The 14,009-nt window shown below is 33.9% G+C and overlaps 1 protein-coding gene across 1 annotated transcript in view; it reads left to right on the top strand.

Annotated features, from left to right (window-relative positions):
• LOC119633294 overlaps positions 1 to 14,009 on the top strand; it is a 54,582-nt gene that overhangs the window by 2,184 nt on the left and 38,389 nt on the right. The gene's annotated exons all lie outside the window — the stretch shown is intronic.

Below are 14,009 nucleotides of genomic sequence, written 5' to 3'. Positions count from 1 at the left end.
GATTACCTTTCATCGAAAGGGATCTGAAAAACAAACGTATATGGTCCAGTAAATTCACATGTCGAGTCACTATTACTTAATAGCACATATTAAGAAGTAGCCCTTCTAGTCATTTCTTATCATTTTTATCTGCTGGAGTAGTCGCATAAGTAAAAATCGCGACGAAGACTGTGTTCACTGGGTTCAAGTCTCAATGCGGTAAAATTTATTTTGCTTGCAGTTATAGTGAGAGCGCAATTGGCGTAACACCTACCGATTGGGCAAACACCCACAGGCCTGTGTCCGCTTCCCTGTCTCTTATTGTTTTGCTTACTACTCTCCGATCGTTAGCATATTACGCGAACAGGAGACCTTACCCGAGTAATTGGTCAGATGACAAAAAACAAAAACTTAAAGATTAATTTTGTGGAAAACCGCAAGAAATGGTCCCATGTCATCTTAATTTTTCGCATGTATTTGTTATTGTTAGTACCAAAGAAGTAAATCCTAGGACTGAATGTAAAATCATCTCTTTTTTTTTTTTTTAAAGATAGACTAGATAGCCAGACTATTTAGTATGCTGTTAGAAAGCATTATTTGTCACCTGATTTTCTTGAGAAAGATTATAAGTGAAGAATTGTACATCGTACTCCACTTTCAGTACAAGAACGCATTAAGTGTGCGCGAATGTACGCGGAGGACCGGAGAAAATCTCTCTCGCTCTACTCGTAGAAAATCGAATAATATTTCCATATACATGAATTCACGATAACGAAATGATTGTTCAATGTAAAACAAATTCTGTTATCTGCTTTGTTAAGTACGGCACACATGAATATGAAAAATAATCCTGTATCGATTGGCATAATAAAAAGTCCTCCTAGGTATTGCAGACACTTGTCACAAATGGTTCAGTGTAAGGAGATATAAATACCAATGCAGTAAAGGAATTATCTTTGTGCTGTAAAGGATTTTGGAGTTCCACAGTTACTATAAAACAATAACTTGAATCTTTGCATTATTGCCAGACTCCTCAAAGCAAATAAATGGGCTTTTGTTGACCAAGCACAAGTGGATGATGGTTTGAGTGGATTAAATCAAATAAGATAAACAAGACACGTCTAGGCTCTGTTGACCCCACGTTATAGTGTGATAAAAAAGAAGGCAAGGTATTCGGCATCGTATAGAACTTATTAAATCCTTTAAAGAATTGTCTGCTTGTATGATGCTTCTGCCACGTTAGAAAGGGCTGGAAATCACATTGGATTATTGGCATTGTTAAGATTGTTCTGAAAGCCTATATTGCTTGGACATTGCAACCGCCAAATGGTAAGATCTGTAAAAAGTTATACTTTCTTTAAGCTTGGCACTTTCGAGCGCCTTTCAGGAATAAAGTCTTTGTATGATTTCACAGTCAATTCATTGAGTCGATATTAAGTTCTAAGCTTTAATAAAGTTTTCATAGGTAACTTACAACCGATAGCCAATATCGATCTAAAAGTTTAGTCAGCGATGCGGATCATTCTATTGACAGACTAGAAAGTTTCTTCGGTGTGTCGTTCAACTTTTCCTCAAAGAGAATAAAATTTTTCACTTGATTAGCATATCTTTTCGCACGCGAGCATTACAACTCATCCAATTGCAATGTTTTATTTTGCAAAATGCTTTTACGAAACATGACTCATACGCAGTGCATTTACAGTTAAAATGATATCAACATTTTATTACTTTGTCTAGACGAAATTAGAAAAAATATTTTATATATGGAAAATATATCTCTACATTTGATGCTTAAGCAGCGAAGAAAGAAGCGGAAGCAGCAATGACTGAATGCTTAAACGAGGCTTCTCCTTGCAAATGGAATATATTTTCATAAAATTTTTAAAAAAAAGAAAAATGACTTAAGTTATCCTTTATAGAGAATATTGTCAGAAAATAAAAATTTCTTCAAGTAATTTTTAGTTTCATTAGTAAAGTTACGCCAGGACGGAAGGGAAACACAAAAAACATAACTTTTTATTCTTTTGAGAGTAATCCAAAAAAAAACAGCTAAGGGCAACAGTTTCCGTTAAATTAAGAAAATATATAAAATGTTCGAGTTTTTATTATTTTAAATGAAATGAAATTTATATGAAGAAAAAAAAAAATATAGTGTTAGTAACATGTCCAACTCTTAAAGTTTAGATATTTCTCCCAAGTTATTCCATTGTAATCAAATTTGTATCCATTCACACTTGGCTTGTATGTAACACGATTTCATATAAATTATTTAGGAAGTGTAGCCTAAGTAAGTAAGAAATTTCCTTTTATGTAAACAAGGATTTTATACATCCGTAATCTTATTTAAATAAACATAAAAATAGAAAAAAAATAAAATTTAAAATAAAAGTTTGCAAAAGGGCTTACAAGGAAAAAAAAAAAAAAAAAAACTGAAATAAGAAGTAGACGCCTGCACCGAACCACTCCTTACACTTTAACAAAATGCGTTGGTATGTGAAAAGCCGTTTATAATTGTCATATCATCTACTTTAAGGCGAAGGGATGAGCAAAATACAGGGACGGAATTCAATTACAGCATGTGGTCGAGGAAAACAACTAAAAACACTATAGTGGGACACGACCCACCATCAAATATCCTACAATACTTCCCTTAATACACTTATTCATACAGAGACTGCTTAAGATAGGCTGGTGTATAAGAAGTCGCCGGACAAAGACAGTTCAACCATTTTAAATACCGTTCGTCCTTGGGCCAAAAAATGTCGGTGTACGAAAGTTCATCAACGTAGCTCAAGAGCTACGATATGTTGAGTGAACACAAGAAACCAAGATAGACAGACGGATAGACGAGGGGGATCTATGTCTAGTGCTGCTACGTGTTGCATGCTTACGCACAAACTTAATATAGTCTTGTACCAAACGGATATAAGAATTGCTACATACCCCACATGATACATTATGATACAATGTCTTTACGTAATTTTTGAAACGATATGGCAGCACGTTTTAGGTGCTTTCGAAAAATAAAAGTCATACCCCGTCCTACACTATTTTAAGTTTAAACTAAAAATATCCGCGAAGCCGAAATTGTGTCTTCTAGGTGTAATTGCAGCTAATGTTTATGCGAAAAGATGCTGATCCGTTACTCATGCAGATCAACACATGCAGACTTACGCATTACGGATTTTTTAATGCTTATTTCCAGGTCATACCTTTAACTCATTTAGCAGCAGTGGAACAAGTAGGAGCTGGCCAAAGATGATATTCTAAATAAAATATTTTGCTCGCTTTTCTTCTCGAAAAGCTGATAAGAAATTAATGCTTTACTCAAAATTCGACACAAAGTGAATATAAAAGTTTTCCTCATCTAAATAGGAAAACAAAAAATTTTACGATTTATTTATATTGTTTCTTTGTATTAGGATTGGTCGGGCGAAAATCGGTGATAAATTCCTTTAGTAACTCTTTGCTTGCACTATTACAAGTTCTCACAAATCCGGCTAAGAAAGAAATCTGAGATTATTTTCTTACGATTCTTGTTTACCTCTGTTTAGCTTCAATTAAAGTAAGTGAATTTTTAGAACAATTTTTATATACTGTCGTGCATCCAGCAAATTTCTTAAATACTTTTAAATTTTTAGCAAATTTGTAATTAAAAACTCTCTTTATTTTAAACGGACAATAAACTAGCCAGTCAATGAGCAAAGATTGACGAACTCATTAAAACTGATGACTACATTAGCGAAAATTAACAAATAGAAACTTGAGTTATGTAGCAAACAAAGACGGCAAAGATGGCTTTGTTTGCTTAGTCGTTGACTACGTAAATTCATCCTAATCATTAAAAAAAGTAAAGAACAAAAAAAAAAAAAAAATCTATGCTTTTGTTCTACATTCCAAAAGATTTTATATAGCAACTGTGGCAAAGAATGGTAAAAAAAGCCTCGAAATTTCTTTAGGCAGATATAACTAGAAAGAAAGGTAGAAATTGAAGTTATTTACATACATCAAACAGAAATAATGACTTTATTACAAACGTAGACAAACCAAGTTTTCCTCTAAAATTATGTGACAACAAGCTATTAAAAGTTCAGCATTTCGTAAAAACAACTGTTGAATTCTCAGTGCGGGGTATCAAGCTTATGGAAGTCAAATCTTCAAACTAATGTTATAGGTTTATTGCTATAGAAAAAGAATTTTATGAAGCAATTTAAGCGACATTCTATGCTCTTTATGGTTGCGAGTGTATTAAGCTTGCATAGATGTATATGTCACGCGACAATGGACTTGGAAAAAGTCCATCTTGTACTTTATCAGAATCAGTTTCTCATTTAATTTTGTCAGTCCGCCTGTCAGTCTGTGATTCATTTGTTCTTGGCCGAAATCCATGCAGATCGCATTTTGAGATATATTGAAGTAGCTTCCCACACTCATGTGTTTTGGCCCAACGACGAACGCAGTGGAAAACAAGTTAAAACACTATACCGTAAATATGTTGCACCACTTCTTTCATACAGTTATTTATATGATGAATCTACAAAAGCAAAAGTTTTATATGAAGAGTGGGCGAAAAAGTGGTTTTCAGAAGTTGAGCACAAAATAAACAAGAGAGACAGACAGACACACAGAGTGACGGGCAGACAAGTGACTTTGGATCGATCAGTAGAATAAAAGATAGGTATAGCTCAAAGTCTCCTCGAATTTCAATGACATCGGCACAAACTTGTCCAGCAAGCGGTGTAAGGCATAATGACTTTCATCAGGTAATTTTTGGAACTACTTCCCATAAAATGTATCATTAATGTAAAAAAAAAACTGCAATTTTAATAGCTTCCTATAGAAATCCGTACAAAGTAGTATTTTGGCTGCGAAAATATGTGAAAATCGTGGAGAGGATGAGATGATGTCACGACCTCTCTCCCATACGAATATTGAATTGCTTTGTACAGCCACTTTAATTGCTATCAGTGTACGACCGAATTTCGAGGGCATGGTCAACCGTGTGGAAGCCTATCGCGATCAGCGTTAAAGACGAAACTTTCCCCTTTTGATTTCAAGTTTTGAATCAGTCGTTCTTGTCCAGATTTCTTCGATAGAGATTCAAAAATAGTTTGAAGGTCTCATGTTTTCGCACAGATTTATAGATTGAAACATTAAAATTTTATAAGTGATATCCAGCGTTTTCCTCTTTCCTGCAGACCTCTGCAGAAAACTGCTTAACATACAATCCCTGGCATATTTGTTTCAAGCTTTCGCTGAAACATGATTCGCAAATTCCGTCGTTCACCGAAAACCGGCTCTTAACTTAAAATAATGCAGCTTCGACCAGAGATGCTCTCCCTTGGCCTTAATGCAAATGTAAAAACTTCAACTTAATTACTATCTACCTATACCAGCTGTCGAATGAAGTTCACTTCAGTTTTCTTTGACTTGTATGCATTAAAACAAAAAAGGATACCTTAAGATATCTGATATTGGAGTTAGTGATACATTGTAAATAATAAAGACACACATTTATATGATATGTTAACAGGAGAATAATTACATAAATTTCACACTTCAATAAATTCGAGTGTATCTTATTAAATAACTATCTATATGCCTCCATTTATACATACTATACACATTCACAACTGCACAGATAATAGACAATGCTCAATTAGATTACTGAATGGATGCGTAACTTATGAAAAGGCACATTACGTCGAGCTTGCAAAAACGGGAGATTTTCATTATATTTCATTGGAAATATGTAACAAAGGCTGTGTATGTTCTTCCTTAAGGTGCAATAGTGCGACGATGATAAAGAGGATGGAAAATAAAGTTTACCCTTTCCATTTTCCTCAAATCTAAGACTCGGCTAAATAGCTTCGCTCAGGAAATTAACAATTAGTTTATTAGCAAATTGTATTGCGCTGCTATCTTAGAGGACCAACATCCAAAGATTTAAAAAATATTTTTGCAATAATGATTCTTCCTATTGTCGCATTATGTACAGAATTCGGAAGAAGAAATCGACAGAAACGATGTGGAATTTACACGAGGTCACTTTCGTAAAACATGCAAATATTTGCTGCGATCTCCTCATAGAGTGCATTAATATTTTTTCACTCTGTCGAAAGCAATTGCTTTGTAAGCTTTTGGCTTATGGTAAAGATGCCTCATCAAAATCAACAATGCACACATGACTCGGCCTTTATCTCTCTAAATCTTCCGCGGGTGAAGGCGCGCAGCAGAGCTTCGCTCGGTCTATCGCGGAAAAACTCATTGAAATATTTCAACAAATTGTTGCTATTGTTACGCTAAGCACAAAAAATATTTAGGAATTAAGCGCGAAAAGTTTAGTGAAACGGACTTTCTTCTGAGAAATGCTAGCAAAAACCAAAAGGGATTGGGGCGTCGAATGAAAGATATGATTGCCTAGGGTCCATAGGTTGCCTGCAAGCATTTCCCATAATTTAAACTTAGTAACATTCCCTACTCAGATGGAATTTTCATTGTCAATTAGATTAATAAAATGAAGCAAGCAGGATGCTTCTTCTTCTTCTATTCATTTCACTTCCAAACATGGGGCACTCATTAATCTATCCTCGTGTAATCGAAGTGTAAATTTACTATAATTCTTTGAACAATGCCATATATATAATTAAATGCATTGTGTGTAAAATTAATCAAAGTTCTTTCTTACTTTCATTCTTTAGAAAAGTGCGCTTCCATATTGTTCATATATACAGACGCTTCCTTATTGAAAGTCGCCTACAGTTAACGGTAGGTTAAGTTTTAATTAAAGATTTTGTGTAATTATCTTGCTTTTGTTGAATTATACGTTGAAACCAAATGAATTCAAATCAATTCGATTCAATCGACAGCAGAAAATTAAAAGAATTGCTTTAGACTACGCCTACCTCCCAGCTCTAGCATGTAATTGCTTGTTCGTTCAGTTCGGACGTCTTCCCCCCTCCCCCCTTTTTTTTTTTTCGCTTGCGTGTGGGTGTGAGTAGCAATTTATTTATGATTACTATGCATTTGTAAATGAACTCTTCAATTAAAACATTTAAGATCGCAATTTCTAATCTCCTAATTACTTATGTTGCTTGATAAAAAATTTGAAAGCATAAGAAAGAAACTGAAAATATAAAAGTTAGAGTTAATTGGTTGTCTACTTAAAGATCAAGTTGGAGCTTTTATATCGCCAAGACTAATCTGAAGGAAAGAAGAGAACAAAAGTTGTTGCAGCGAATGCTAAAACCCTATATACAACCAGCGGCGGGAATAATATTGATTCGGCAATAATCTTGTAAATATGATAGGGCCGTTCCCAATACCGATTATATCACTTTCTTCACCCTTACATTATCAAGGGTTTTAATTTGAGTTTGATTTATCTCAATTGATTTTTCTCGATCTATTACCAAACACTTCGTAGTCGTGTTTAGATTGAAACCTTTGATTGTGGCATCGACTAGAAAAGGCTTGAGACAACCTGACCATAAACATTAGTCTTCAACAGTTGATTTTCACTTCACTGTCATATATCTCTGTACGGTAACGCTTGACAAACCGCTGACTTGCTTGAACGGTATTTTTTCCCACCATACCATCTGCCATTATCAACTATCAATACACGGAAATCACTAGGCCAGCTGTAACAGATTCACTAATGATCGGAATATCATGAATTTTAAGACATTTCGAAGATGAAGAAAACCTGCAGGGATTTGTCATTACTAGCGATATTTATATGTCATCCTACGACGTCATGAATGTTATACTCTGTGCAGTGGATGCAATTGGTAAGACATTTTGTCTGCGTTTTGATTATAGCGAAACGCCTCCTTACTCCTTACCTTTTCTTCCTATCCTTATTTGGAAGACATTTACGAAATTTCCATTTTCTCTATTGTTTGTGCCCGTTTCAAAAGTTGCACCAGTTAGCCAGCGAGTGCACCGAGGTATAAATCGGTCCGGTTTATATCGATTGAAACGTTCTTTTATCGAAAATTTTTTTTCTTAACATAAGATCTTTCTACGGATTGAAAAAATGCCTGGCGACGGTTATAAACATAAGGTGATTAAATATATATATATATAATGTAAAATTTTAATATTTCACTCTTCCTATCCCCAAAGCAGGAGTTATTCAATATTTTTAATTTATTATTAAAGGTCGCTAAGATAAGAAATTAAAAGGAATATGTATAAGAAAAAAGCTTTTAGGAACTGCAGTAAAAATTTCTTCTCTTTTTTTTTTTAAAGGATATATGAAGTTTTCCGGTTTATTATAAAAAAACAAATAAGTAAAAAAATATTTTTGCTTTTGTAATGTTCAAGATTGTTTTATTAAATTTGCTTTTTTTTTTTTTTTTTTTTTTTTTTTTTTTCTCATTAAGCTAATGAATTATCGGATTATTTGTGTAATTACCTCCTGACGATGTTTTATAAAAAAAAAAACACTTTTAGCGGGTAGAGAAAGACGTAAATTGCAATTTTAGTTGAAGGTAATAAAAGAAGCAGAAGAGTAGGCTGGGAAAACTTGGTGAAGATAATTAAATTTAAATTAATTAGAAAAAGTACATAAACTATTAGAAGGGCGTAAATGTGATTAAGTCAGATAAACTATTAGAACAAAAAAAAAAAACGGCAAAAAATTTTAATTTAATGTTTCAATTACCCTTTGATTAGAATCATTTCCAAGAATTTACTCAGTAAGTGGGACAATAAAAAAAATTTTTATAATACGCTACTTGTGTTTGATAATAGTTCTTGGTTTCGCTCATATCACGTGTTTCCTCGTGACTGCGTGTTCACAATCTAAAAAACTAGTTATTTGCAAAATTGAAAGAAAAACAACATTTAATGTGAACTTTTTCATTAACTTTAACGTGAACTGTGCCATATGCTTTATGGGTTCAAGTATTTTTCAAGCATTTTTTAAGGTTTACAACGAAGACGGCAAGCTTGACTTAGTTTAAGTATAAGAATTGAATACCTTATTTTGTCTTGATATTGGCCGAACCAAGCCAAATTAGTCTAAAAACATGTAAGAACTCTATACCGGGCACGACCGATCCTAAACCACTTCGCTTAATATAGACACATTTATTCACTTTTGTGATACTACATTATTTTTATCTAAAAGGACATTTTTATGAAAACCCCTTTTATAGGAGAAAGTTCAAAACGTCAGCTAACGCGGTCCAAATTTAGCTAACTCGATAACTTATCGCCACAGAAGTGTTTGCTATTCCTGAGAGCCCGTTTAGATGGTTCAGTCGAAGCAAAGGAAAGACCTAGTTATTACAAATTTTATATAAAATTTTTCTTACGAATCAATTTTCATCATAAAATACCAAGACTTAAACATTTTTGTGCGGTGGGATCTAGAAAATAGGCCTATGTGGCTCAAGTTCGCTAAGATTATTGTTTATGTCAAGTTATTGTTAGGCGCGATTTTTGAATATTGAAAATTGGGCCTTCTTATCATATAAAGATTTGCTTTGCGTTGGAACGCTTATAAGGAGTGGAATTCAAAAAATAGCCTTATCGGATCCCAATTTTTTACACTAATCGAGAACACCTAAATACTATTACCCCGGGGATTTTTTTCGCGAAATACTGAAAATTAAAATATTTTTTCACATAAGGGCCTATCAAAATGACACATTATAGGCCGAGTGGTCGATAAAGTGATCCTAATCGAACCATTTTCAACAGTGTTTGTGCTTGGGCTAAACACATTAGTGTACAAAATTTCATCAAAATAGCGAAATCAGATGGACATACGGACAGACTGACAAATAGACGGATGGACAGACGCGCTTAAATAGTTTTAAACGGTGGTGCTGAATCGTTCGGTATTTACCTCAAGTCCTTTTGCATGCGTCCGCACAAACTTAATATATCCTTTATCACCAGTGACGTAGGGCATAAACATTGAGACTTGAAAACATTAAAATTCCTATTTATTTATTCCACAAATTGAATGCTTTCGTAGCTAAATTGAAATATGGGAATAACTATTAAATTGACTATTAATTCAATCTGGACTGGGTATGAGTGTACCCTATTAGGTGAGGGATGCCTTTGTGTAGCTTTATTTACGATTTACTATCACACCCAATATGTTCTAGATTATTTCATAAGAAGCACTCTGCTCAAATAAAAAGGCGTTCAAGATTTAGTTCATTCAGCTTCTGTCGGCTACAGTAATAGGTTATAGTGACTTTTAGATCTACATTTCGGAGTGGTCGACAGTTGCCCTTAAATCTTTTTTTCCATTTTTTTTTTTTGTGGCAATTGTAGGAGAACGACCTGTGCGTCAAACTTTAGGCTTCCAACTAAACTTTCATGATTAAAGTTGAAAACGTGTTACGATAGACGTATTAAAGTCTGATTAAAGGCTGTGTGGATTTTAATGCAGGAATGATAAATCAATTGTACCATAATATTATCTCCGATAGTGGAGCTGAAAAGTCGTCTATGTACGTTAGAAGAGTAGTGAAAAACACACACATAAGTGAAAGCCATTTGGGAAGGATTTAAAAGAAAGAATAGGGCGTCAGCTGGAAACTATATACTCAAAGTACGGGATAATGTTTAGGCGATAATTGATTTAAGGGCTTTTTTGGAATATTTTTCGAAACATAACGGTTTGCTATTGAAACAGTGCATGATAAGAAGGCATATTACGTTACACTTCTACTCTTCCTCATACTAAAGTTATCAATTTATTTGGGGGGACATCCAGGACATCCAGAAGTGCATGTACACATTATGCATGACTCTCACAAATATTTGGATTAATTATGGAACTATAAATTTGTATTAAGCAGAGTATTCATTGTCGACACGCAAACTGGGAATTTTTTTTGTCTTTTAACATGAAATGTTTGCATATTTTGCAGAGCCTCAAGTGTTTCTAGAGCAACTCCCATAATATTTAGACTGTCTGTATAAATTGAAAATTTTTTCGTACGAAACGCTTCTTGCTTTCTATTAATCATTTAAAATAATTTATAAGCTTTTATATATTAAAACATTGTATCTCCGTTGTAAAAGTACTATTTAAGTTCTTCTTGTAGGCTACAGTTTGAGCAATTATTAAACTTATTTATGTAAAATAGATTTGCTATAGTATTAAATTTTTATTTGAAGAGAAAAAAAAAATTGCATCGACTTGTTCAGTTCCTGAGTTGAGAGGATATTTGTGAGGGAATGACATGGACTGGAGAATGTTTAGGACATGTTTGTAGGAGGAGAGTAGTTGTACATAAGGAACAACTAATGAGAGGGACAATGTACTTTATGTAATTGAAAAATACATTGCCTTGACTTTACCTATAAATAAGCAAAGTTCTAAACTTGAAGTACAAAAGTTATATTACGCAACAGATCAGGGCAACTTGAGCTAGAAATGTCCAGCATATATATGTTAAGTGCTTAGGAGTCGTCTTGACTTGAAACGACCATCGCTTTTTCACTTATTCCTTTGGAGCTGTTTGTGTAACTGTTCCATTATAAATATCCGCATTATGTTTTATGATGAATTGCTTTTATTTGCATTTCTCTCCGGTTTTTCTCATTTCGTTTTTCATTTTTTACTCTTTCTTTTTAGCTTAAAGTAATAAAAATAATAAAATTATTTGACGTGTTAAGTATGATTTTTTTCTTTATCGTTTTTTTCGCATTTTCTCCCTTTTGGCGTTGGAAAATATTTTAACACGAACTCTAACCCGTTTACATTCTTTTTCATTGCACATGTATACGTATATAAATGTTGCTTTATATATACATAGACATTAGGCTATGTAGTTATGAGCATGTGCTTGTGCTTGTACTTGTGTTTGTGCTTTTTTTCATTTTTTGGGCAAAATGTCAATGATTTGTAAAGTTGAAAAAGGACATTAGCATGACATATAAGTTGTTAAGATTATGTTGCCTGACATATGCACAGACAACAGAGTACAGGACAAAGTTCAATATAAAAATTTAATGCATGTTGCTTGGCCGATGTATCTGCTGACATGTAGAAGATATGCCAGCCATTGCACTTGAGAAAATATGACAAACGTAAGCCAAAAAGGTAAGAGCTCTTGAAGCTTTAATGCATTTGTATGACAAAGTCAATTCCAGTAAGATTTCTAAGATATTTTTTTGGAATTGATTAAATCTTCTTTCTTTTTTTTTTTTCTACAATTCTCTTGGAAAATTATAGTGTCTTGATGGGACCGAGAATTTGATTTTGGTATATCAATTTAGCTTACATGTCGTCGAGTAGCGTGTCGATGCGACATTAAAATACACTCACAATGTAATTTTCATTGCGTTTGATAAACTGTTCTTCGAAATTAACCACAGATTCATATACGACAGTTCCTTCCTAGACTGCCTTCAGCCAGATGTCAGTGTAAGAGTAATAAGAGTGTGGTATGCTTGCTCGGGTTTAAATTTAAGGTGGACAAGGGGATAAACTACGCTTTATCCTTGAAAGTATTCCTCATCGTCTAAGTTGTTTAGATATAAGTTTTTACGAATCCCGGGACGTGGATATCAAAAAATTGATGTAGACATCTTAAATTGATTATGCATTTACTAGGCACGATACGTGATGTAATATGTGTTGTGTTTCATATAGTGTACAATATAAGGAAAAAATTTCGTAGCGTTTTTAACCTGAAAATTCAATCGACTTTTCTTATATTTTTAACCAAACTTATAAACTAAGCGATTTTTTTAAAATTTTCCTTAATGCTCAAAACGCAAGGACTTTCACCTAAATAAATGGGAGATCATTATCTTTTAAACCGGCAATGGAGTGTCACCCGTTAAAGGCGTAGAGTTGGTAATGGCAAAGTCATGCGAGTCTAAAGATATGTCTTGGCACTTAAGCTTTCCCTTACCGAATATATCATACAATATATGCATTACATGTTACCATATATTTTATAGATCGAATATGAGTTTTAGTGAAAGTTTTTTCTTTTAAAAAATCTTGAGTATAATTTACAATTGCTCTTGGTAACGTTTCCCCCAGTGATGGTTTCGTTAGGCTGGAGTAGCTCATAGTTGATCACTCCGAAGTTATCCCATCAGATGCGTAGCATCATAGCACTAGCTTGTTGCTTCGAATATTCAGTTCGGCCGCTGCAATTGATGCACGGCCGAACTTACAGCAACTGTTTGCACTTGAAAAAAATGGCATTCCTCTGTCTTGAGCTCGTTCGGAGAGCAAATTCTTTGTTCTTGCACCATAACTACGGCCTTAAGACAGTCTAAAACGACTTGTTGAACTCCCATTGTTTTTGACGTGAATCAGTAACGGCTCTAATTCAGTGTCTTCGAATTTTATTGGCCTCCCTCCGCGTTTTTTCTCGCTGTTGTCGAAATCCCTTTTAAACGCCGGATTCAATATTCACGTATTTGTATTGATGGAGCATGTTCCCACATGCTTCATACAGCAATCGACATCTTTGGGCTACACTTTTCTTGAAGCAAAAAAAAAAAAAAATCTTGCTTCTCGCGAATTGGGTTTTTGTTGGCACAACAGTTAATACGGTTAGAGCACAGATGACATTTTAACATGAACATAGTTTACCAGATTTAATGCTAGCTATGCCACTTTTTATAAATCGCTGGAAACTTATTCGTATATACAATATAATAATATAATAATACAATAACTGCATACCGCTAGACCGAGTTTTTTCGGAGAAAAAGGATGACTCACTCTTCAACTAAACTGTCATGCTTCCATAGTTTCAATTGCGTCATTTAGATTATCAGTTGTTGACCAACGACATTTGAATCGAAAATTTGGTTCTTTGGAGGGGATTACTTCCAAGCTAACAACGGTTTTGATAATAATCATTTTTGATCAAGCTTATAAGTATTTGTTATGTTTGAAATACGTCCGCGATCGAGTCGAATAATGGCAAATACGAACTTCTCCTGATCGTATTAGAAAGGGAAAAATTCTTTTCGCTTGAAATGCGTAGCAGAAATACCGATTTACTAGTTTCAAGAAATTTTTC

This window comes from Glossina fuscipes, unplaced genomic scaffold, assembly GCF_014805625.2.
Source record: "Glossina fuscipes isolate IAEA_lab_2018 unplaced genomic scaffold, Yale_Gfus_2 2, whole genome shotgun sequence".
Taxonomy (NCBI): Eukaryota; Metazoa; Arthropoda; class Insecta; order Diptera; family Glossinidae; genus Glossina; species Glossina fuscipes.
Note: the sequence above shows the minus strand (reverse complement) of the source record. Positions and strands in the feature narration are given on the sequence as shown.